The sequence below is a fragment of the Chamaea fasciata genome, unplaced genomic scaffold, assembly GCF_029207755.1.
Source record: "Chamaea fasciata isolate MVZ Bird 193981 ecotype frontalis unplaced genomic scaffold, bChaFas1.0.hap1 SCAF_2, whole genome shotgun sequence".
NCBI lineage: Eukaryota > Metazoa > Chordata > Aves > Passeriformes > Sylviidae > Chamaea > Chamaea fasciata.
The window spans coordinates 64,588,418-64,614,724 of NW_027094087.1; the positions used below are offsets into that span (position 1 = coordinate 64,588,418).

The 26,307-nt window shown below is 35.7% G+C and overlaps 1 long non-coding RNA gene across 2 annotated transcripts; it reads right to left on the reverse strand.

Moving 5' to 3' along the window:
- Positions 1-26,017, reverse strand: LOC136285983 (uncharacterized). 2 transcript variants are annotated; one of them, XR_010719644.1, is made up of 3 exons: positions 25,733-26,017; positions 16,548-16,669; positions 1-230 (listed from the first exon to the last, which is right to left on the reverse strand). It is a non-coding gene; the product is annotated as an uncharacterized lncRNA (long non-coding RNA). The 2 variants fall into 2 exon arrangements; XR_010719643.1 differs by having other exon boundaries at positions 25,726-26,017.
- Positions 26,018-26,307: the final 290 nt, after the last annotated feature.

Genomic DNA, 26,307 nt, shown 5'->3' on the forward strand with positions numbered 1-26,307 from the left:
TTCTCTTTCTCTTTCTCTTTCTCTTTCTCTTTCTCTTTCTCTTTCTCTTTCTCTTTCTCTTTCTCTTTCTCTTTCTCTTTCTCTTTCTCTTTCTCTTCCTCTTCCTCTTCCTCTTCCTCTTCCTCTTTCTCTTTTTTTCCTATAAGGTTATGTCCTTACACAAGTATTTTATTGGTGTTAAACTTTTCATCACCTTCTGTTGCTCAGCAGCTGGTACAAGCCACTTCTCCCTGGAGTAGAGGTGTAAAAAAAAGGTAGTCACTTGGAATATAGATGCATTCAACTGAACCACAACTTTTTATCTCTGATATTAATTATAAAGAAATACTCTGTCCATTAGAAAGTTTTGATACAAAAAATATTCTTTCATTTTTTATTTATTATTAATTATTTATTTACATTCTATACAGTGTGGAAGCAAATTAAACAAAGCATTCATCACAAAGAATGGCAAATGCTGTCATATTTCAGAGTTTGTGACCCCACTTTATACAGTTACATGAAGTAGGAATTTCATACCCAGAGCTCCTAAGGCTTTATTTTCTTCTCAGGTTTTTAGGCAATTTACACAGACTGAAGGCATTTCAATGGAATTCTTCTGGATTAAAATGTAACTCAGAAGGACAAGGGACCAAGGACCAAGAACTACAGCAGAGGTTCATACCATGCACAGATATTCTAAAACTGACACTAGAGAATCATGAGAGTACACCTGAGATAAAAAAAGGTGATACTAAAGAGCATTCAGTGTTACATTTTCTTTTCTGGGAAATGGATTCCCTAAAATATTGGATAGCCTCCACTAAAACAGCAGAGGAATCAATCTAGGAAATTACAGAACAGCAAGTTTAAATTCAATAGCTAGTAAATTGCTAGAACATTTATTAAAGCAGTCAGTGTGTAAGCACCTAGAGGAAAGTAAGGTGATAAAATGTAGCCACAATATAGTAGTCGCAGAGAAATCATGCCAACTTAACTATGTCTTACTTTTATAAGCCTTACTAAATTAAGGAAATGTTGGCAACACACAGTAGATCTCAAGCTAAAATCCTGCATGGTATTCTCACACCGTGAGAATTGCCAGTCTCACATGGCAATTAAAACACAAGGAGGTTGAAATACTGCATTATGAACATACAGCCCACATTAAGATTGACCTAAACAGATAATGATTAAACTTCATTCCTAGATGGCAAGATCACTAATGGAATCATTTGGTCAAGAGAACGATGGTGATTTTTTTTTTTATATATTCTATTTTTTTTTAAGTTTTCCTCATTATTTACTAGTAAGTGAAGAGCCTCTGTATTTGTATTCAAAGGTAAATTCTTTTTGCATTAAAGCATTTTCTGTGGTTTTCACCTTAAAAAAAAAAACCAAAATTTACTCTTTATCTTCAGTTTCCGCTCACTTGGCAGGGAAGTATAATTCACATTTTACAGAGAACAGAGGCAAAATCAGCTCATGAACCACTTTGCAATATTGCTAACACAGGGATGAGACAGCTGCTTTTCAGCAAAAAAAAAATCCTAGAAACAAGAACTTAATGAAGAGACAATCCAGACTTCTTCAAAGAGTTGATAAGATTTTTTCAGTTCTGCATATTCCAGGCCTGAGTTGAGCCATTTTTTTAATGTGTGTTTTTTCACACTTAAACTCTGGGCACTTTATTCAGTTGAGAAGGCTTATAATTCAATCTTAGCATTGTTCCAGTCTGAAAAATGATACCATCAAACCACTCAAAAACACACATTGTACAAGGTAAAATCTAGCAGAAAATGGAGAAGATATGTCCCAAGTGGGAAGTAATAAGTTTAGCTAGAATGCAGCCTTCTCTTCACCTGCTGATTTGTGCTACATTTACCACAAGGCATATTAGTTTTCATATAGTTTCAGGATTGACCTGTCTCTGTGTTAAATTCAGACTTTGTTGGAGTTCAGTTTCAGACACTAAATCACGGCAGGATGAAGGAGTCAAGAAAAACTCAGCAAAAGGCACTGGATTTTTGTGTATTTATCTCTACCAACTCTCTCAAATGCCTATGAGTACACATTCAGCAGTAACACCTGACACTAATATAGGAAAAAAATTACACTAAGATTCTTAAACAACAAAATCTCTTCTCTTACAAGGAAATGGAATGTAATGAGTGCTTGGAAATAGAACCCTCAGATAGATATTCACATTCAGTGATTGAGATATGGATGCATACAATCTCATTTTCTCACACTTACACCGTGCTGTTGAGTTTGCTTTTACAACAGAGGCTAGTAATACCAACTGAGATGTTCTAATTCCATCTGGCCCATGGCTACCACAGCAGAAGGGAACCGACCCTTCTAAGACTGTGTCACATCTCTGAACTGTTGTGGCATCCAAATGAATCAAGCCAGATTTTTCCCTATATATATATGTATAGTTCACCTATACACCAAGGAAATAAGCAGGCACTCTAGGGTACAATCCACCTCTTCTAAGTTAGACATCTAAATATGTCAGGCAAATCATACTTCAGGTCTTCCCATTTCCTCTGTCTCTCTACTTGGAACTTATTTTGATCACATTCCTCAGAGCTTCATAGCAGCACTTCTAATGCAATACTTCTGACTCACCTTTGCCTCAGAAAAAGTGGTTTGCTCCAGGCTATAATGCATTTGTTTTCTGAACTGACAGTTTAGAAATACTAGCTTTCCAGAGCTGGTTTGGGCATCCATCTAACAGTTTGTCACGCAGTATAGAAGTACCTGACCCGCTGAAGATATTTTGTATTCAGATCATTTAATCACATTTTGTTTTAAGTAAATTAGCCCACTGGTCCCTCACATGTTATATCCATTACCTAGATTCATCTCGCGATGTTAGTGCTGTTAAATTGCCAGTAGCTGCTCTTATTCTCTTTGAGGTTATTAGGACTTAGACAGCAATTAAGCAACATGTCGACTGCACTAGTGTTCCAACATACAGTATAAGAGCTTATAAGAAGATTTAATAGTAGCTCCTGACTAACAGAGCATGTGGCTACATATTGTGCTGTAGATGTCAGCATATGAAATCATTTTCCCAGGACAATTGAGTAAATAAGTTAAAACATGACATGACAGAACTTCAGAGGATGTACTGCAAACATTCTGTTCTGAATTTTGCAATGAAAATTGATTCATTAGCAATTAGGACTAGAATTTATACCATTTGCATGTCTCCTAAGGTAAAGCTCATTCTCTTTCTTCTCTTCAGGTGGCACAATTATTGCATCAAAGGCAGGATTCTTCATTAGGAGATGTTCTGTCCAATCTATGGGAAAAAGCACTCCGCAGCAGTGTATTTATCAGATAAATACACTACATTTGCAAATGTTCCACAACTACCTTACAGAAATATTTCATCAGTGATTTCAAGGGTGGATGTTCCTTTACCACGAACCCTTATTAATTCTGTGCAAAAAGTGATTGTAAATTCAGGCCGTATTTGATAATCTGTGCTCTGATAATTTTGACCCATGAAAGGCTCATTTTTGCTTGTCATATGAACCAAATATTTTTGCGTTTTGACTTTTAATTGCCAATATAAAAATTGCAATTGCACAATCAAAGAAGGAAAGTAAAAAATTAAGCTTGACTGTGCAAAAACAAAACACATTTAATAAGTTCAGAAAATGCTTTACAGTTCCATTAGCTCTTCCATGATTTTAGTCATGTGGTAGTTCATAATAACGTGGTTCAGTTGCTTAAACACAAACACTATGTGAGATCACTAGTGTCCTACCTCAATTTCAGCTGCCATTTTGGAAAGGTACAGGTTCTCTGTATCGTATCTGCCAGTTCTGTGTGGATTTTTATTAGGAAAAAAGAAGGGCTTCGTGATTTACATGTCTATTAGATATCTTAAAGGGATAAAAAGGGGAATAAATCCACTCATAAAAATGCTGACATAGATATAGTTTTCTATTAAGCTTCATAGTTCATTATTAGCTATCTTATATCTAGAATTCTCTTGAAAGAGAATAAACTTTATAATATGAAATTTTTACTTTATTCATGTATTAAAAGTTCCTCAATACTATGTGTTTGTCCTTACAATAGTATTACAATTGTGATATTGTAAGTTCAGGTTGGATTTTGACAATACATTCAAGATAGTAAGATGAAAATAACTTGAAGAATATTAATTTGGCCTAATAATATCTCTGGCATAGAAAGATATTAGGCTTTTCCCTACTTAAAAAGAGTCATTAAGAAATCTCTCACTCATGGGAAGAGATTAATCTCACATAAATTAAGACATCTGAAATTTAATTGTATTGCTTAAGCTGGTTTTCCTGGCTCCCTCTGCAGTCAATGGAGAGGCAATCTTCCTACCTGTTTTAAAACCTGGAGGATCTCATTTCTCCCTATGATTACAGAGATTCTAGATGATCTCGAATGGGGGGGGGGGGGGGGGGCGTGATGCCTTGAGAGGCTGCCTAGAACAGAGGCTAGACAGTGTTAAAGGAATAAAGTAGTGATTTATTAAAAGGCCTTCAAAGGATACACCTTGGATAGTACAAGAGCCTGGCCGAGGACACACCCAAGACGGACAATGGGTCACACGTTTTCACACTTTTATAAGTTTTGGTTCATTTACATATTGGGGTTAATTGTCCAATTACAGCTTCAGGTTATGAAGTCCCATCCTCCCAGATCATTCGCCTCTATTCACTGTTGTTTACACATCTTAAACCTGAAGTTGCAACAGTGTCCTTGGTTCTTGGGCTGGAGAAGGATTGTTTTGTCTAACTACACTGTGAGGAGAACTTACTAACACTTTATATGAAGTTCAGAGTTATATACTAATGCAGTACAGAATCTGGAAAATAAGAAAGTTAAAACTTAAGGCATCAGTGTCACCTGCTCCCAGTAGCAGAAGATCTGTTTCTGTGCTGGTAGGGCATGAGACACTTATTTATATTGCTGGAGATTCTTGAACAGTTTTTCCACGGGGAAGACACAGGCTTGTATTAGGAAAGATATACCTGCTTCATATAGCTGAGTTCGGTAACCAAATGACCCATTCTTTGTTCTGCTTCTTTCCAAGACATCATTGCCAAGGAGTTATGTATGAGTGCCATAGAGTTGCCAAGGAGTGCCATATGGCTATGGCACACTCCGTAGGAAGTTCCACCATGAGGATTGTAGACACTGGACTTCACCTCCATTTATAAGGGGATTGCTCATTCTTTGAATCCTGATAGACTACCTCCAACACAGCTAATTCTCTCAGCTACTGGATACCTTGCTCCATGGTGTTCTTTGCATCTCAGTGCAGTAAGAGATCATCCTTGAGAAAATACCTTTGCTTCTCACTTGATAGGAGTTGCCTGCAGAGACTGAGAGTTTCTGTGCTTTTCCCAATCTCTTTGTCAATGCCTGCATACTGGGACAGGGATCCAGTATTGCTTGGCTTCACTACCATTAAAAGCTTTCTCCCTATTTAGCCTCCTTTGTATAAATATGGAGACCAAAATACTTTTGGTGGTAGCACATAGAGTGATAGCCTAACTGCTTGACGGCAGTATCCATTTAGATCTCTTTCTTGTGCAGCTAAGTGCTTCTCTTAAAAAGCCAACTTAGTGAGAGGTAAAGCATAGTTTTTTCTTCTATTTGTTAAGTACTTAAGGCTTAAATGTCTGAACAATGATCCACAAACTCCCCTCTCTCAGGAACCTGACAGGCTAACACCTCCTTTATAATACAGCAATTCCACGAAACCAGTCTTCTCCTGAAAATTAACACTGTTATGTATACCCAAACATCCCTTCACACTCAGAAGAAGGTTGAGAATTGAGTAAGAGTGATGCTTCATGTAGAATCTCTCAGTATTAATAAATAAGTGCAAAATATATGACTAGGATATTTATCTCTTCCTTTAAGATATAAGCCTACCTAAAACACGGTTTATTATTTTGCTGTTGAGCTTCATCCTTATAGCTTATCCTGATAACCTCAAAATGGATTCTAGTTACAAATAAAATACCTTTTGGGCTGTAAATATTAAAAAGGCAAACTCTAGCGCACATCCCCTGTAAGTTAGATGCAGGAGAGTGTTGGATATTTGTTAATGTCTACTACCTGGTACACAGCTTCAGTGTTCAGTTTGGATAACACAATCTCCTTCTGTGAAATGAACATCTTTTCAAAGAACCAACTGTGTTTCAAGAGCCATGGAGTTATCTGCTTGTCACAAGCTGTAAGGATTGCAACCCTGAGATAGCCACATATTGTGTGCACTCCGACACAGGTAATACATGCCATTATTTGAGATTCTCTGCCACAAGTAAGCAAGACACACTAACTACTGACAAACCCAAGATGCTATTCCACATGTACAGTAAAAGACAAATTATTTGGAGATTAAAAGTAGGGCTAAAACCACACTCTGCAGCTCTGGTGGAGTGCAGCTCAAATACAGCAGGAAAAGAAGCTTGAGCTATCTGCCTGGGGAAAGCATTTTCATTTGAAGGTTCAGTTAGAGGACTGAAGCACCTATACAGAAAGAATTTAACAAGATATTGTCAATAATTATATTAGTGATGAGAAAAAGGTGGCAGTTTTATGGAGTGCAGCTGGAGTTGAACTTAGAAATTGTTGCATATCTTCTGCTGCTTCACAAAAACACAGCCCTAAACTGTTGCTGAAATTGCAGAAATTCTACAAATTTACCTTAATTCAGAAGCTGCAGACTTGAAGAGATTGTAGAACGTTTACAGACTGGTTAATGAAAACAAAACCAAAAACTCAGCCATTAATAACTTGCTGTTGCTGAACTAAAGAAATGCATATGCAGTAGACAAGTGATTTCAATGAAAAGTTAAGGGACAATTCTTAAGTCTGAAGGGACATGTCATACATTGCTTTCAAAATTAAGAAAACACAAATAATCTTCTATTTGTGGTTGCTTTCATAAAATATATATTTGATATTACTGTTTTAATTTGGACCGCTACTGAAGATGGCAAAGGGTCACAACAGTATCAGAAAATCTGTTTGGCAACAAATACACCAGGAGGAGAGCAGGAAGTACAGTGTAGGGAACATTACAGGTTGTATATTTTTATTATGAAACACAGTCTCACAGTGCCAATTTTTGCTGGTTCAAGGACAAACACTGTGCAAAGAAACTGGGACATACACAGAAAAGATGTACAGGTCAGTGCAAAAAGCACCTCATGGGGACAATACCTGAAAATTCCAGAATCATCAGCTTGCAGACGACAGCAAAGAGTCCATGGAGAATACCTTAACATCTCCACAGCTGTTTAATTTAGAAGTTATTATTTGAATTCCTTTGCAAGTGAAAGCAATGCAATATAAAATTGAGCTTTATCCAGAGTCCTCTGCTTATTGTAATCTCATGGCAGGTTTGTCAGAGGCTACTTAAGAAGGTGAAATTGCAGAAAATTTCAGTGTTTCTAAAACATATACTACAAAACCCCTCACTCCCCTGAGTGTTATACTGGTGAAGGTAACATATAACTGTAAACAACATATGTTAAATCCTTATGTTGTGAAACGAGGAGGTCATGCATTATTTGGTACAGGATGTCTGAAAAAGATTCAGTTGGACTGGCAAAGTGAAATATGTTTGCAGGTTTTAAAATAACTATGGACTCCAGCCCAAAACAAAAATAACTGCTCTCAGTGTTTATGCACTGTTTATACAATGAAAACTGTCTTTAGAATGATATCAGAACCACAGAAATCATCAAGACATATCAGCATAATGTAACTGACAAAAAGACAAACAGGATATGTTGGGTGCAATAAGCAAAATTCCAAGAGCAATGGAAAAATATTAATGTCATCATTCAAGACAATTTTGATGTCTCTTTATTCTATAAAGTCTGTATGGATTTACTTTTTTTTTTTTCTTTTTTTTTTTTTCTGATTAAAAAGGGGTCAGTTGTCTGTGTGCCTGAATCCATCTATAATTCAGAAATGACACACTTTTTAGTAACCAGAATGGATTCATATCGTAAGCATAACACACGTTGCTGTTATCAGAACCATTGTTGAACTGGACTTCAGAAAATTTGTTTTTCGTCTTTTTGATTTGCATTTCCAGTCGGTAAAACAGAATGTTGCTCTCCAGATTTCCATCAATTATGTCCAGGATTTCCAATGGGCTAACTAAACTGTCTCAAATTACCCTCACAGACAAATTCATATAATCTAAGAAATTTTCACTCCTCAGAAACTAGTTATTTCCCTTTTCTCTGAAGTGTAGTAGTTGATCCAATAGATAATCTTGGCCAATTTCATTGCAAAGCCAAGCACAGTAGCTTAGATCATCACCAGAGTAAAGACCATAGTAGGTAGCATCACTGACTTAGCAAATAATGATAGTTTAATGAATCTTATAACTCTTTTCTTTCTCCAAGCTGCTCTGGCACATGAAGGTATGAAGGCTTTGCTGATAAAGTCACATCAGGAAGAGAGAGACAGTATTTTCTTGCTTTGTACTGATGTGATTTCAGAATCATTTGCAACGGTTTTTGTCTCTGCCAAGGTCAGGATGAATAACACAGGAAACAAAGGATAGAGTTCAGACTTGGAATGTTTATTGTATCTTATCTATTTATAGTATTTACAGACTCACGAGCCATGAGCTCAATCCAGCAAGCTAGAAAAACAAGGTAAAATGGAGAGCTTCTAACCCTTTCCAAGGTCTTTGAAGTGAGAATTGCCCAATACCAAGGTGACACCTATATCATTTATACTTTTGACCCAATAATGACCACCCAAGGCCTGCAATGCGGACTTTTTTCACCCAATTACAGAAAACCACCTAAACCCATGAAGAAGAAGGAAGAAGAGGGTGAAGAAGAAGGACAAAGACAACACCCAAAATTTCACTCATCAGTCATGAAGACTTACTTTTGAAGGGCTAACATACCTCTTCTTTCTTGTAAGTCATTATCCATAGAGAAACTACTTTTTCAATGGGACTTTGTGATCCTCCTCAAATGGCACTTCCTGTGGGAAAAAATTGTTCTCCAGAGAGGATGTCTAAACTAGTTAAGACTGCAGCATATTCTGTATCATGATAGAAATGCTGTAGTAATGGATTTTTAATTTTTTGTGTGAGACTTTACAGGGTAAGAATTTTTCAGATGTAAGGATTAGATTCGTTCAGGGGATATACTGAAGGCCTCACAGAGACTTGCCTGTTTTCTATTACTGTAGCCATTTAGGACCCTACTAGAGCAATACCATGTACAAATAAGTAAGCTTTGCTTACTTCTAACCAGTGAGCACATACTGCTAGTATTGATACCGCCATCTTCCTGTCTTCATGTTGTGAAAAAATTTTTTCCTTGTTTCACAGTCAGATAAGATAAGCCATAGTGGTTTCAAGGTCTTGTATGAGATCTAGACTTATTCTTTTACCCAGTATCCCATTCCTCACACTGTTGAGGATTCCTAGGTTTTAGAGCCAGCTATGGATGCTATCTAATCAAGGTCTCCTCAAAATTTATTCTTTGTGAAAGCTGGTTGAAAACTCCTAAGAGTAGCAACAACAATACACAGTGAAATACACCCATGTCTCACCTAACATAAATTTAGGATACAACTGGTGTGAATATATGATCGTGGGATGCAAGAGATGCTTTCATGTTCCTTAGCCTAGAGGTTGACACAAAAGCATAATAAGAGATAAGATACAGGAAAAAGTCTGTGTGTACTGGGAAACAAACTGCTTTTCTGAGTCACACCACCAGCTTTCAAAACTATCTTCTAATCATGCTTTGCCAATGACTATTATATTTTTTTCTGGTGTACACTTTGAATACATTGCAAAGATTAATTTATCCCTTGTGTGGGAAAGGTACGGTATGAGTATATAAAAGAATATAAAATTTTCTTAATCATTACATGAAATGCTGTGAAAATTCAAAAACTAAGGTGATGGTCTCTGTGACTCTGTTCTACTAAATAAAACCTACAGTACATACTTTTAATTATATGATATTTAATTTTTGTAGTGCAATTGCCATGATTCTCACAGTATTAGCTGCAGAATGTCCTACTTTTTAAACTGAGCTAATACCCCTGATTTTCTTGTAATTGTACTGCACTTACTATGCAATTACGTAGTAAAGAAGTTGTGAACACAAAAAAAAAAAAAGGCAAGTTTCTTTGTGGTCTATTTAATCCAAATCTGGGTCATAAAAGAGTGACAGAACTCAGAGCATCTCAAGGATTATCAGATATCAGCTGCTTTGTTGCAACAATGGTAAGAGTGGGATGCAACTGAGCTCTAGATATGAAGTTACTACACATCAGAAATACTGCAATTGCAATTTAAAAAGATGACTACAAAAAAAAACCCATCCAAATGTTTTTGATATAGATGCAGTCTAGACATTTTGTGTATTAGTAACTGCAATAAATATTTTTACAGTTAAATCACATGTGAATTCAGGATAGTTTCCCCTCAAGATTTTGAGGTGAGGTACTACCTTTTAAAAAGTGCATGCTTAAAAAGCTACACCATGCTCTTTCTCTAACCCTAATGTTCTTTTCTTGATCAAATTTTTATGTATGTCTCTTCAAAAATCCAAAACAACCAAAACCAAAGCAAATAAATGAACCAAACAAACAGCAATATAAGTGCAATATTATCTCTAAACACAGCATGATACAACTAAGTCAGAAAGATACTGACATGATTAAAGATAAACTCGAAAGTTATTCTCTCAGTTAAGGTTTGGATGGAACAAAATATTCCTTAAATGCTCCTCTGCTTAGTTCAGCATTTATTCTGACAGAAATGTTGGTTAACTGGTGTCAAGCAAATGTGATAACTATCCTAGTGAAATGGCCTTGATGGACATATTTCAGACTCTTGTCCTGGCTACTAATTTAAACCCTGGAAATTCTTAATTTCCTTGAATCCTAGTAGAATCCAGGCATTTTTACTTACTGGGACATTTATAAGGACTCTCCAAATAAATGGAATTCATTTCACCTAATTTGAAATATTTACCACATAGTCTTGTAAAGCTAAGGTAATCATCTTGGCTTCCCTTTCCAATCAATGGAAAGAAAAAATGGTTCACAAGTATCACCTATTTTGTAACCCATTTAAAGTTGAGATGCATTGTCTTTCAGGTGTTTTACCTCCATTTATTATGTGTGGGTGAATTGATTCATCTTAGAAAACTAGCAACAACCCTATAGATACTGAACTTAATGTGAAATGAATCCTTACTTTTTCTCTGGCACAATCTTCTGAGTCCAACATCAGCCAATATTGGTCCTTTAGACATACACACAGGAAAACAAATTCATACTCCTTCTAGATGGTCCCCCAAACAGTTTATTCACTACAACAGGGCACCTGGGTAGTTCAAGTCGCTGTACTGTGCTGTCCAGGATTTTTCTCTGTAATTCAAGGTGTTTCCTCTGCAAGAGAGAATTTTGCTTCTAGGTACTGTAAATTCTTTACACTCACTTCCATCACTGTGTTCTGGTCATTCTTCCTGACCTGTGTTTACTTCTGTTTTAAAGACAGGCACCTCATGTGAAAAGTTTGGGTTCCCTCTCTCCCACACATTTTTTCTCTTTAGGTTCCAGATGAATAGGTGTCACCCTTGATTTTTAAGGTACATTTAGCCTTTTCTCTTTATTTTATTTTCTTATAATAAAGTATTTACTTATAATAAGGTATTTACCTATAATAAAGTATATACAAAGTAAATACCACTGAAATCAAAGGTATGACTTGTTGAATAGGATACCATGAATGAGAGTAACAGAAACTGTCCTATGGTAAAATTTCTTAAAGAAAACTTTGAGGTTTTTTAGTAGCACTTTAAAAAACAAAGTATTGAACATAATGTATTATAATGTAAATTCCATCAAACACTGTGTCATTAACATTTAGCAATCTTGTTTATTCAAGTCAATCCATCTATATATACAAATCTGATATTTGCTTTTTTAAAAATTTAACATGCCTAAGTGCCCATAAATCAGTTATGACAATCATTGTTAAAGCAATCAATAGTAAGGAATATGCATTAATTCAAATAATATTGATAGCCACATGAACCTGCATCAGTCTTCTGTGAAATAAGAAAAATGATACATCTTTTTAAAATCAATATTTTCCTTTTTATGTCATTCATTTGAAGAGTATCAATAATACATTACTTTATGCCTTATGTGTCAGTAGCCCTACATTTAAATGTAGAGATACCTTGAAAAAAAATTGAAGTGATGCAAAAGAAAAAAATCATCAAAGCAATGACCTGCTAAAAAGCTTACATTCATCCATTGTATTGTGGGTATTCATCTGAACTAAAATATGTATGGGCAGCATTACTGGTTGGATATATTATTTATGACTCAGACCTCAATAACAGATGCTTGTATACCACATTTGTCCTGGAGTTAAAGAGGAAGAGGAACAGTAAGAGAACTCAGTATTGCCTTTATCTATCTTCAGACATTACAACCATGAAGTTAGGCAGGTGTGCAGACCAAAGTGGAAATACAAGATGTGGAATTACAACATCCATTTATCACAAAGGAAACATTTTAATTGGTTATATGTGGAAAGTATCTACTTGACAGTCAGTTTCTCACTTTTCACATAAGTGCTTTGCTGCTTGGATGCCTAATCTTGTTTAGTATAGGGAAAGTAATTTGACATGAAAGTACCTAGATGGCTGCCGAAAATTAATTGCCAATTAAAAAAGAAAAATGTTTGTGCAACTCTATAAACAAGCCAACATATAAACCTTTCAGTCTTGTTGCTTTATTTATGTCTTTGTAGATCTGGTTTCAAGCTATTTGCATACAATTTACAAATTCATATTATAATTCTCCAGTATATTTATGATTTTATAGTTGTATATATTTTACCTCTATGAAAAATATTTATTTCTTTATGCTTCTGTTGCTTATTATTTAACAAAAACATTTCATTACATTTGATAGTTTATGTCTCTTCCTTAGAATGAGGCATTTTTATTTGTAGGGCTCAGAAAGAGAGGGTTTTTTTTCCCCCACATTAAAACAAAAATCCAAACCTCAAAACGATGAACTCCTGTCTCTTACTTCCCATAGCTTCCTCGGTTTTCTTTCAAGCAAGGATGAATACCCCAATGATTCAAAGTATAAAGGTTAATCTGAGTGGAAAATGAAGGCTTTAACAGGATTGTAAAGCTTAAGGACTCCTTTCAGCACTAAAGAGACTTTTGAAAGTGGCTGAGCCATAGAAATTTCATGAGTACCATGGAATGGCCCGCTTAGATCCAAAATACAATTCAAATGGCACAGCTGGCTGAATCCATGAGTAGAAATGGATATTGACTTCCATTTTCTTCCTTCTTCTCCTCCCAAAATTAATTTTCTACACATTGGGTAAATTATGTGAATCAATGTTATGTCCACATAAATGTTAGCAATATGTGTAGGATAGATTACTGAATAGCATAAATTTAAAGAAATAATAGAAAATTAATAGAATGTCAAATCTTTTATTATTTTTAAACTGTAAGATAAGCATATCTGTTTTAAATTTTAAAAGTTCTTGATTTTTGGGGAGTTTGTTAGTTTGGGTTTTTTTTGTTTGTCTTTAAAATAGAAATGTATTCCCAGTGAGTGAATTTCAGCCACTTTACCTTACATTAATAAATTGGAAATATCTATGGTTGTTCAAAGCTATTGCTCCTTATATGAACCTTTTTACTCAGTCTTGAAGTCCACATGAGTGAGGCAAGTCCTTTGCTAAAATCAATTCAAAAGCCAGATTTTAATGAGGGAGAAAAAAAATCTCAGACCAACCACACCAAACCAGAACAAAACAATAGAGAACAGAACAAAACCCACGCCCACAAAGTTTTCAAGAACAAGTTTTGACAACTGTAAATCTCTTGCCAAAATATGAGTCCAAGACACCTGATCTACAGATTCAAGCAGCATGAAAGACTGACTGCAAATACTTGGGAAGATTTTTTCAAGAAAAAGTTATACAATAGGAAACTCCTGGGCATGCTTATACATTGTTCAGTTTTCTCACAAAACCTATGGTCCCATGTGAAAATCAATAGCATGGAGATAATGTCAGGGTCACTTATTATGACTGTTCCAAACAGCTCTGTAATCCTCAAAAACCAGACACCTACAATAGCCACCATTCAAGGCCTGAATTAACAGTGACCTGTCTTATTTTTCTTTTCTCTTTCAATTAAAATTATAAGAATAAAAATAATAAGTCATATGTAGATTTTATTGAATGCAACTTTTTACTGGACAAAAAAGCTAATAAAGAATATTAATGTAACAGTTTTTAATCTCAATAAAAATAATCCATATTATTTCATTGTATTGGATATTTTCAAGTATTTGTTGATATTATACCCATTTTGTCATACTTCTTTGTAGCCCATTAAAAGACAGGTATCTTAAAGATTACCAAAATACCTGTCAATGTAAAAAATTATCAAAAACTTCAAAGAAATATGTTCAAATCAGTTCTCAGGACTTAAGAAACATTCAAATTTGGAATGAATTGGAATAATTTACCATTTGTATGAATTTACCATTGGTAAGGTTTCCAAAATATTTTCCTTTAAAATTAAATATTTTATGAATCTGTAACTAATTATCCTATCTTTATTTTTCTTTAAAACTCATCATAAAAGTAATTATTAATACTTTGAATCACTCACGTTCTATAATATTGATCTCTTGGAAAGTATTGGGCAACAGTGTATCTGTCTCCCATTTCTAATATGTAATAAAAGAGTAACAAAAAAATTACAATCAAATTAACAAAATCTTGAATCATTAGATATGCAGGCACAACTAAAGAAACAGAGACCTACACAATCTTCAATAGGTGACTGCTTTGGTCTGTGAGCAAGGGATAAGTGCAGTCATATTCCTGTGCAATATTCCATCACGTTATGTATTTGCACCCCAAATTTTTATTTGACTCTTCCAGTTGACTCTAAAAAATATTAAAAATTTTATATTTTTCTCTATTTATATTAAATACAATAAAGTATGGTCTGCTGTTTTTTACTGTCCCACAAGAATCACATGACCTTCACGTTACTTATCACAAGACACATAGTAAAAGATGTGGGATATCCAGAGGTGAAACACAAACTCCATGTTCCTTTATTTCAGATATCTACTGCAGCTTTGTGGTGATTCCCATCACTAAAATCAACAGGATAACCAGGTAGCCATAGATGCAAGTAGGAATACCATTTGAAAGAGATTTATCTTCTCCATAATAATCCTCACAGCTGAGGGCATTTTTAAGTTGGTTTACTATCTTGTGGTCTTTTCGGTTTCCTTATTTCTGTGAGGAGTTGTATCAAACATTGTAATAAAAACAGTCAAACACCAAGTATCTACCCCTTACATTCTTAGGAGATTACTGTAGTCTGTGCTTTTGGACACAGATCTAGACACAAGATTTAGACTTAATTATTTTAGCTTCCCTCTAGCAGCTGAGACATATATCCTGAAAAGCTCCAATTACTTCAAACAAACACCAGAATTCTCTCAGCTATGTAGGTCACCATTCACTTGTTCTTAACTAACTATAAAAAGCAATTCAAAGTCCTCTGTGACTGACCTGCTTAAGATATCCTGCCTTCCTGTGGCCCATAATACTGTGTCAGGTTGCTTCCCACCGGAACAATAAAATAGCATATTGCAGAGGAAATCTTGTGAGAGTAGTGAATCTCTCCATAAAGGGGAATTCAGTGATAAACCTCACGTGTGGATTCACTTGTCCACTAAAAAATTTGCAGTTTTCATCTCAAAACTTTTTTTCTTATGTTTTACTTTGGAAGTAACAACCTAGCCATCATTAGCTGCACCTGTTGTGAAAAAGAAAACAAATCCTATCAACAGGATAAACACAGTCCTTTCCTAGGATAGAAAACAAGCAGGAAAAACTTTTATTTTCATGAAAGTACTTAATAGAAATATTGACAGAAATTAACATATACCATTGTACTGAAAATGTAAAATAAACATTGTTTACATTTATAATTTACAAAATCATAGGCTAAACTTTTTAGTAGACCACACAGAAGTTGTTGTTCTTGTGAAATCTTCCTTAAATTATCTTTGCCCGAACATAATAATGTGAGAAAATTACTGTCAGCAGCATCTAGCACATCCATTTCTATTTCTGCCTGAAAGCAGAAATTTTAAAAGCAGGTTCAATTTTTTATCAACTGTTAGTATTTAGTTTTCTCAAAAATCTACTTGCTTATTAAATGTTTGGAGCTGAGCCACAGTCTAGCTGAAGTTGTGTTCTCTCCTTCTTGTCCTACACTCCAGGCGCTTTTATAATTCTCCATGAACTGGGCTGGGTAGTTCAATACCTATCTGTATAGGTTATATAGATCTATAGTCTTAAAAACATCCATCAGCTGAGTATAGCCTTCAATTCTTAAGTGTTTGGGGATGAAATTCCTTAGACGTTGTTAGTGATACAAGATATATAATCAGACCAACATAAGCTTTATACTTACAGCAATGTCTGTGAAAGAATGGTCCACTGAAGAAATTATTTTTTTCAGTAGTGTCAAATCAAAACTGAGCTAACAGCACCACTTCATGTTTCAGTCTTCTGTGGTTCTTCTCATGTCACATACTGAAAACCAAGATAAGTAACTCAGCAGTCATCACTGTATTCAACCTTTCAAAGAAAATAGAATGTCCAACTTTGATAAAACAATGTATACAAATTTTCACATATATATTTAGACTTGAAAAATACAACTAATTATCAATCAATAATTTTACAGCTGTATTGACATGACATTGTGGGATTTCTTCTTTCTTTCTTTGATGAGTATGCTTAGTTTATATAAAAAGATGGGTTTTTTCCACTCACCCTTCTGGTGGAATATTACCTGGTTTTGAATTAAGTAAATAAGCTCTCAATATATTTCAGTGCTCTGTTCCACACTAGCTATCAGAATTAGCAGCAGCAAAAGTGGAACAGCTAAAATCTAAATAATTTTGAATTTTTTAATTTATTACTGTGGTTTTCATAAAGGAGGAAAAAAAGCCTCAAAGTTTTACTCTAAAACTGACATCTGACCACAACAAAATAATCTTCAGGCTTGCGACCTTGAGATTATTTCCATCAAGGTACATGCACATATCTCTTGGTCTTTCCATTTACCATGTTTCCTAATTTGTGACACTCATGAGAAACAAGGTCTTGAAGTGACATAATTCACATTTATTTATGGATAAAATATGCCCAGAAAAGAGAGTAATCAGAAGCTGTCAATTTTAGGAATAGCTTTATTGATACATTGATCACAGATTTTTTTTTTTTTTATTTTGCTTCAGAAACTCTGTGATATAGAAACTAAGAGAAAATTTGCAGCTTTTTTTTCCACTTTTATCACCGCTTTCAAATAAGCCGCTCAAAGTCTCTGTGTCAGCTACACGCTAAATGGAAGGAATTATGTTCCTACCTCCTGGACCTTCTCCATTGAACCCTACTAAAGACAGACTCTGAAAGATAAATAATTAATAGAGCCAGACAATAAAGACTTTTAACAAATATTTAGAAATTTCAGATTATATTTGCATTACAAAAGAGGACAAAAAAATGATGAACTTTGTTCATCAAACCCTCTGTTAAAAAAAATGGGAATTCAGGTCACACAAAGGATGTAATGCAGCAAAACTATTCAGGCAAGCTTTAAGAACATTTCTTAGTGGAACTAGTACAGCCACACTGGTGCAGAGCTCCACGTAGCCTCATCACTTGTACTCTGCAAGGTTTGTGACTTTAGGTCAAGCACCATGTCCATGGCTATACCGCTTCTCCTGATCCCAAACCTGGTGGTTTGCCTTTGATACTGGTAATGCCAACCCTGCTTTGCTCACAGAACCAGATTGCCTGAAGCTCCCCCTGCTAACAGAAAAGCATCTAGTGAAACTTGTGACAATAAATGTTAAACACCATCGACTGTCATGACTGCATCAATTCTTCTCTTACAAAATGCAGCACATGGCTCTGATGTTGTTTTAATAAGCAGAGGTGAAATCCGAGTCATTATATAATCTTTTCTTTCTTGCAGAGCAATCTGACTTTGTTCTCGATAGTAATGTGACCAAAGTGAAGAAAAAAAAATAAAGCCTAGTTTTTAATGAGCTGTCTCAATAGTATTCATTAAAAAGCAAGCTCAGGATTCATCAAAATCAAACACATTTATTTGTGTAAGCTGTGGTATTAAGTGGAACACTTCATGCCTTAGTACACAACAGATGAGAAATTGTGAAATAGGAGTGTATTTCTGATGTAAAATGTCTGAAGTGGCAAGTCCCAGTTCGGGGGAAAGGTGCAATTTAAAACACTCTCCTCATCAGTATTTGCAACAAGAAAATATAGTAGTCCTAAAATTACAGAAATTTTAAGTATTATCAATGTTTGGGATTTACTTGACCATGTGATATTACCCTTCCTCATAAACTTGAATAATTGTGTTTCAATCAGTATGCTGCTTCTCCAAGAGGTAAAGAGCATTATGACTTCTGTGTGCATGACTGGTTGGCTGTAGTATCACCTAAAGTCTGCAGGATTTATATGAAGTGCAGCCATATAAACCTTGGGCTGTTCTCGTCAGCCTTTACAAGCCAAACAGTAGGAAAGCTGCCAATACCTAGATAGCAAATTCAAAAGAAAAAGAAAAAGGAAACAAAAGGAAAAAGAGCTACTGTAGGAAGTAATGTTGACCATCTTCTGCACATCAGACTTCCTTGTGTGTCAATACTCAACCAGCATTGCAGCATTTTGTCAGGATGGCTTGTATTAAGCATACTGCTCAAAACTGAAGGAAAATTAAACAGCTGGATCAATTCTCAAAACATTTTACGAGCCTCCCATAGGGAATGTCCTGTATTATAGGATTTGATTATAGTGACTGGACTTTCTGGTCTGGTTTTGAAAGTAGTCTTTCTATTTAGATTCCTACTTATAGAAGGAAAGAGCAATCTTCATATTCCTAGCCATATAATATATATAATGTATATATATATATTATACATTCATATGTAATTCTCAATCTCAAAGTCATATTAGGTAGTGTTTCCAAGATACTGTAAGTCTTCATAATTTCAGGATGATGGTAAAAAAACTTTGTCTTTCTTTCACGTTCTTCGCCTTGTAGGTGATCTAGAAACTGAGCTGAACTGAGTGAGATTGTGGATAGCAAGAGCTGTCAAAATGGAAAACAACAGACACCTGTGACCTGAATGAGATAGAAAGAATACCAGAGCTTCCCTCAGTTATACAAACTTTTTGGGTGGAGCAGTAGGACTGACCAGAACTTGAGTCAATTTTGAAACTAAGAGTTAAGTCTCTTAGGTGTTACAGAAAACAAAGGTCTTATCACATGTAGTTATGAAGAGTCTGGGGGTTTTTTATTTTATTTTCTTGAATTAGTATATGATCGTTTTTGTTCTAAGTAAATCAGAACTTGTTTATTTTGATAATTTATATCAACTCAAAATTTATATCAACTTTAATATTCACAGAATATGTCATCATAGGATGTTCTGTGCAGGCTCCATTTTCAGAAAACAAGCACTTTTGTTCAAATGTGTAAGGAAAAATAACCAATATACTCAAGAGAATAACAAGATAAAGCCAAGTTATTTCTGTCAAAACAGTCTGTATTTACAAAGAATAACAAACTTGAGTGTTTCTGAATAGTCAAATAGAGAAAAGCACTTTAATCTCAACAGTCTCTCACTTGAAGCTTTCAGTGTTATCCAGAGTTCTCAGGCAAACTTCTCACCCTCATGCATTTGATAATTTTCCTTTTTCTTTTTTAACCTGCACATACCCATGTATATTTGTTTTGAAATCTAATAGTACTCCCCTGCTTTAAGTAAAAAACCCCTATTGTTTTAGCCTTATGATTTTATAACTTAATGTGATGGTTTTTCAAATTTTTTCTTGAACTGAAAGGTTTTTCATAATAATTTATATAATACATAACAATATTCACTCTCTAACCACATCTATTTTTCACTTTAAAAAAGAATTTCATCCGCCAACATAGAATTAGAAAACAAAAGTAATGTGGAGTAAATTGAAGTCAAAATGGGGCGGGATTATAAACAAGAAGCAGTTTACTTCTACTTGATTGTTACTGTCTTCCGGGAAACCTAAAATAATATATTTGTTTTCAATAAAATTGCCCTTCTCCTGATTTTTCTTGTTAAATGTATCTTTACCCTATGATATCCTAAAATTGGTTTATGTTTCCTGTTCGTACAGTTAACATTAGATATGTACCATAAAAAATTTTCAGCAGTCACTTTTAGTTTCCAGAAGTTGTAGTCTGTGGGCCAAGGTGTAGTTAGCCGCTACACAGGACAAAGTATTTCCTGGAAGATTTAGTTCTATTTTCCTAAGAGTTTATTTGCAGAATGGACCCTGATGGGATGCATCCATGAATGCTGAGAGATCAGACATCATAACGAGACTTCTCATGATCATCTTTTAAAGGTCATGGTGATCAGGGGAGGTGCCTGAGGACTGAAAGAAAGCAAATTTCACCCTGGTCTTCAAAAAGTGTGAGATGAGAACTACCTCAGCCTTACCACAATCCCTGGAAAGGTGATGAGAAGCCTCACTCTGGAGGCCATCTCTATCAGCATGGAGGACAGGAAGGATATTAGGATAGTCAGCATGGATTCACTAAAGATAAATCATGCTTGACCAACCTGATTGCCTTCTATGATGAAAAAACTACCTGGATGGATGAGAGAAGAACAGTGAATATTGTTTACCTTGATTTCAGCAAGGCTTTCAACTCTGTCTCTCATGAAATCCTCATAGGCAAAGTCAGGAAGTGTGCACTGGATAAGTGGACAGTGAGGTGGATTGAGAGCCGGCTGAACAGCAGATCCCAGAGGGTTGTTCTTGGTGACACAGAGACCAATTGGAGGCCTGTCACCAGTGGTGTCCGCCAAGGTTCAATACTTGGCCCAGCATTGTTTGACTTACACATCAGTGACTTGAATGAAGGAACAGATGCCCCCTCAGCAAGTTCACTGGTGACACAAAGCTGGCAGGAATGGCCCAGAGAGCTGCACAGCCCTTCAGAGGGATCCTGACAGACTGGAAAGATGGGCAGAGAGGAACTCTCTAAAATTCAGCAAAGGGAAATGCAGGGTCCTGTACCTGGGGAAGAGTAACCCCATGCGGCAACATAGGCTGGGGGCTGACCTGCTGGGAAGCAGCTCTGCGGAGAAGGAGCTGGCAGTCCTGGTGGACAACAAGCTGTCCATGAGTCAGCAGAGTGACCTGGGGGTCAAGGAGACCAAAGGTATCCTGGGGTGCATTAGGAAGAGCATTGCCAGCAGGTCAAGGGAGGTGATCCTGCCCCCTACTCAACCCTGGTGAGGCCATGTCTGGAGTGCTGTGTCTAGTTCTGGACTCCTCAGGACAAGACATGGAGCTCCTGAAGTGGGTCCAGTGGAGAGCTACAAAGTTGATCAAGGGTCTGTAGAAACTCTCTTAGAAGGAAGGATGATAAAGCTGGTCCTGTACAGACTTCAGAAGAGACAAGTGAGCGGGCACCTCATTGACCTCATTGTCTGTAAGTATCTAAATGGAGGGGATCAAGAGGATGGACCCAGGCTCTTCTCAGTGGTGTCAACAAATAGGACAAGAGGCAATGGACAGAAACTGATGCACAGGAAGTTCACCTGAACATAAAGAAGAACTTTATTGTGCGAGTGACCACACACTGGAACAGATTGCCCAGAGAAGTTGTGAAGTCTCCCTCACTGGAGGTATTCAAGAACTATCTGGATGCAATCCTGTGAAAGGTGCTCTAGGATGACCATGCCTGAGCAGAGAGGTTGGTCCCTTCCAACCTTTCTTACTCTGTGATTCTGTGAAAATGAAAAAATGCGTTGGTTAATGTGAACATATCTAGGGAGTATCTGTATATAATGCTGGGGATAGCTCTTCGGCATGACAGTAAACGCAAACAACAGCTATAAAAATGTGCAACCAAACGTAGGTGTACAATCTTCCAGAGGAATTAAAACAAGAAAAACTGATAATGTTTTAGATGCTAATAATTACAAGGGAATTCATCTACTGGGGGTGGGAGGTTACAAAGTCAATGAGATGACAGTGTTATATCAAGAGTGTTACGTGTAGCTTAGTGTTACATCAACATTCTCAAACACTGCTTGCAACATGCATGTATTTGGGAAATTGGGACATAATTTTCAGGAGGATAACAAAACCCATAGCTTAATAGTGACTGAGTACTTATGTTTAACAAAGAGTTGCAATAATATTAAAATTAAATATGCCAAAAACAGCAAAAAACCCTCAAACCTTCTGGTCCTAATGAATTAGTCCAAACTTTTTAATTATTAATTATTATGTATCTAAGTCAAGAAGAAACACTGTTTCTCTGATCTCAAAAGCTCTCTTAATTTGTTATTAAAAGAACTACATCTTTTTTTCTGTGGAGAGTTTTTTTGTGGTGAACATTATAATGTAGTGATGTGATTATACAATGAACAAAGGAGAGACTATCATGACTTAGGTATTAGGACTTCTTTTGTGAGTTATAGTCAATCCTATATTTTGTTTTCTTTCTTCCATTTCATTGATAGAAATCTCTTTTCTGCAGACATTTCCTTGGCCTCTGCCATATTGATCACTGTTGAGGGAGAATGAGTCTTCTGATTGCATTCTACTTGAGAGATTGTTAAGGCAGAGCAAGCCTGGAGATTCTAAGCAGGTCACTGGACAGTCCTTCATAAATATTCAGGAGAAACAAACATTGTGAAAGACACTAATGCTGATAGAATTCACAGATATGCTAAGTAAGAATAAAGTACTTCCTGCAGAGAGCTCCTGTAGGGATTATATGGCCTTCTGCTTTAATGAAGTTACACTTCTGACTAATGGCAAATGATGTTAACATTTTCCTTTCAATATCAACGGCTATTTTTTATTGTTTAAAAAAATGATGGGGAAAAAACCCACAAGAATTTTAAGCTGAATTGCAAACATTTATAAGCATTCTTAGGAAGAGGTTGCATTCACCTATAAAGTCAATTTCCACTGAGAGTTTAGAAACAAGTCCTTGATTATGAAAGCGTATTTGCCATTCATAGTAGTTAACATGATTATTTTGTTTGCTGCTCCATAAATAACAGGAAAAGTGTATGTGAAATTAAAAAAAAAAACTTCTTTGTAGAATCATTTCATACAAATCAGTAGAAACACTAGTTTACACACTGGATTATCTTATTTTCTGTTAAATTTTACAGGCCAGTGTAAAAAAGGGGGCAAAGGAGGAATGCTTTTCTGTCTAAAAGTCTATATAATTTTCATAAAACTTTTCTCATTATGTTTCTAGTCGCCATTTCACACTAATAATATACATTTCGATTTCAGTTGAAGGAATCTTCCTAGCCTTTATCCACATTTCTGGCATCTAATTTTGAGAAATCTTAGGCTTTAGTCAAAGAGAGTCACCCCTTGTACTGAACAGATGGACACAGAAGAGTTTGGCTAGAGAACTGATCTTGTACCAGAGTTAACTTGAATATTTAAAATAGTTTCAATGAGGCTACTCAACCACATTCAAGTAGTAATAAAAGAAAAGGTCATAGAAATCTATCCTTTGAAGGAAGACCCTCAGTCATATTTTTTTAAAAATTCTACTCTTTTAACTATGACTAAATAGCAATGAAAACTACTTCTCTTTGTTTCATTAGATAGGTTTGGTTTTTTGGGTTGTTTTGGTTGGTTTTTTTTTTTTTTTTTTTACAAATGGTGCTAATGATAATACTAACTTAAAATTATAGCAAATAAACAAGAATTTTCCTAGAAGGAGCAAAAAAAACCTGAGGATTTATGGATGTGCACAAAGACACATGAACTAACCAGTCTAATAGCAATGAATCAGACAAAGAAAAAAGGGTGTTAGATTCTGTCAACTACCAGAAAGTGTCCACTCAAGTGTGCAAATGTGCTATATGTGTTAGCATGACTTATTATAGGAGCTATATGTTTCTGGAATTAACTCTTGCTAGTGTCTGCTTTTTCTCCTCTACACAAAATATGTTAACTCCAGCTTGGGTCAAATTACAGTCAAATTTTGGCAAAGGTGTCATGACAGTTCAACAGAGGAGGAAAGTCTTGTTTTTCTGTGGCTTTGATTAATCAAACAACTGGTTACATTGAGGAATGATAAGAACAGATCCTTTCAGTTGCTGTGCCAATAAGATTTTTCCTTATTACTGTAGATAACACTTTAAAAAAGACACCAAAACCTGAAAGAAAACCCAGTCCACAAGCATCATTTGAGGGTGAGCCAAACTGTATATGATAAGAAGGAGAAAAAGAGAAGTCATGAGTCCATTTTATTATCCCACCACAAGAGGATGAAAGAGCTCTGAAAATTACTTTTTGAGAACTAGAAGGGCAAATTCAAAAGGAACTGCATGGCTGCTCTCGATTTTCATCAGGGAATTAGACTTGCCTATGACTTTCAATGCTCTTTAAATCTATGAGCCTCACACCCCCCAATATCAATAACTAAATGCAGGTAGGAATCTTCTCAAGTGCCTTACACATTTAAGAGTAACTTGTATAAATCCAACCCCTTCACTTAGGGTGAGCATGGAGAATTTCTGAAAGAGAAGAGACTTTCAGAAAGGCTGGTTACTCTCTGTTAACTTTAAAAGTCTAAGTTGGGCAAGAAAAACTCCTATCCTCGTATGTCTTAATGATTGTCCTACCGAAGGTTTAGGTTAGTACATTCCTACTTGTTACCCAGAAATATATATCTTGCCAATTCACATTTAGGTAGTTGCATTACCCCACAAATATTTATTCCATTTTCTAATTTATTATTTTTAATATGCTGAGAAATGTTGGCAAAGTTTAATTCACTTAAAAATTCCAGCAACTAAATTTGAATCAAAGTAAATACAAATTAAACGCATAAAATGCCTTTTTTGATGGTTTTCATTACTTAAGTAAAACTCTTAATTGTGTTCAAGTGTAAAAAATATTTTATTAATTCTGCCTTAGTTTTACTCGGCAAGACAAAGTATTATCTGTGTTTCACAGGTTGATTAATTTCCTACAATCAGCATATAATACCTCTCACTCATCCCATATACATAACATTTATTTTTTCCCTCATAGAATAGAAGGGGAAAAAAAATCAGTCCTTTCTCTTTAACTTCCAATCAGTTTGTCATTAAACTTACAAAGAAGCAATTTTTTTTTTTTTTTTCCATTTGAGGAAAGGAATTGCTCTTGAAACTTAGGAAAATACTCCTAAGCACTTTTCTAAATACTTAGTCAGTACTCCATCATCTTACCAGATTGGGGGCAGTACTTCTTTTACTTAATTTAAATCACTCTGGCAGTTTGTTGTTCAGTTAGGCAATATATTTGCTGTCATAATTTCTGATTTAATTTTGTCCTGGTTATGGGGAAATTTGGGAGGAAACTTCCAAATGGTCCCTCTAGAAAGCAGATTCAAGCAGCCCCTCCCCCAGCTGGTTCAGGAAAAATTTCCTTGAAGGAAAGTGGAAAAAAACCTTTCTTGTTAACATGCGAAGTTTTTTATTTAACAAGCAAAATATTCACAAGTATAAAAAAAGAATAATCTTAAAAAATAAAACCTCTCACTGTTCTGAAGAGATGGCAACTTCAGCAAGTCCTTGTCATGGGGTATAGCATGGCTGGCTCAGTCTCTTATCAGTCCCTCTGGTGCTGGTAAATGCCACATCCTGGGCCCTGGTGGGCCACAGGTGTGAGCTCCTGGTGGTTTTCTGGGTTTTCAGTCCAGAGCAGGCCTATTAGTTCCAAGAAAACGAAATGCCACAGTCAGGGGAACTTCTCTGCCTCAGCTAGCTAAAAAACTACGCAAAAACAAAGGAGAGCTCTGTCCCGCTTCCCCTGCTGCAGACAACACAGCCCGTGAGCTGGAATGCGTGGGAGCAAGTGCAGTGTCTGAAAACAAACTGCGCGCTTCTTTCCTCCCTTCACTCTCAGAACCAGTCTTAAAGGTGCAGAACTTAATATCCAGGATAAACAGAACAGGTGACTGGAGATACAGGCATCATAAAGTCACCCTAGGACAAATCTGAAATGGATTTGTATCGATTTTTATTTAATAATATACATGAAAATCTTTACAGATGTCTTTGAGCCTGCCTCAGTGAAGGAGGTTGGGCCAACCAAACTCTGAAGCCTTTTTCAAT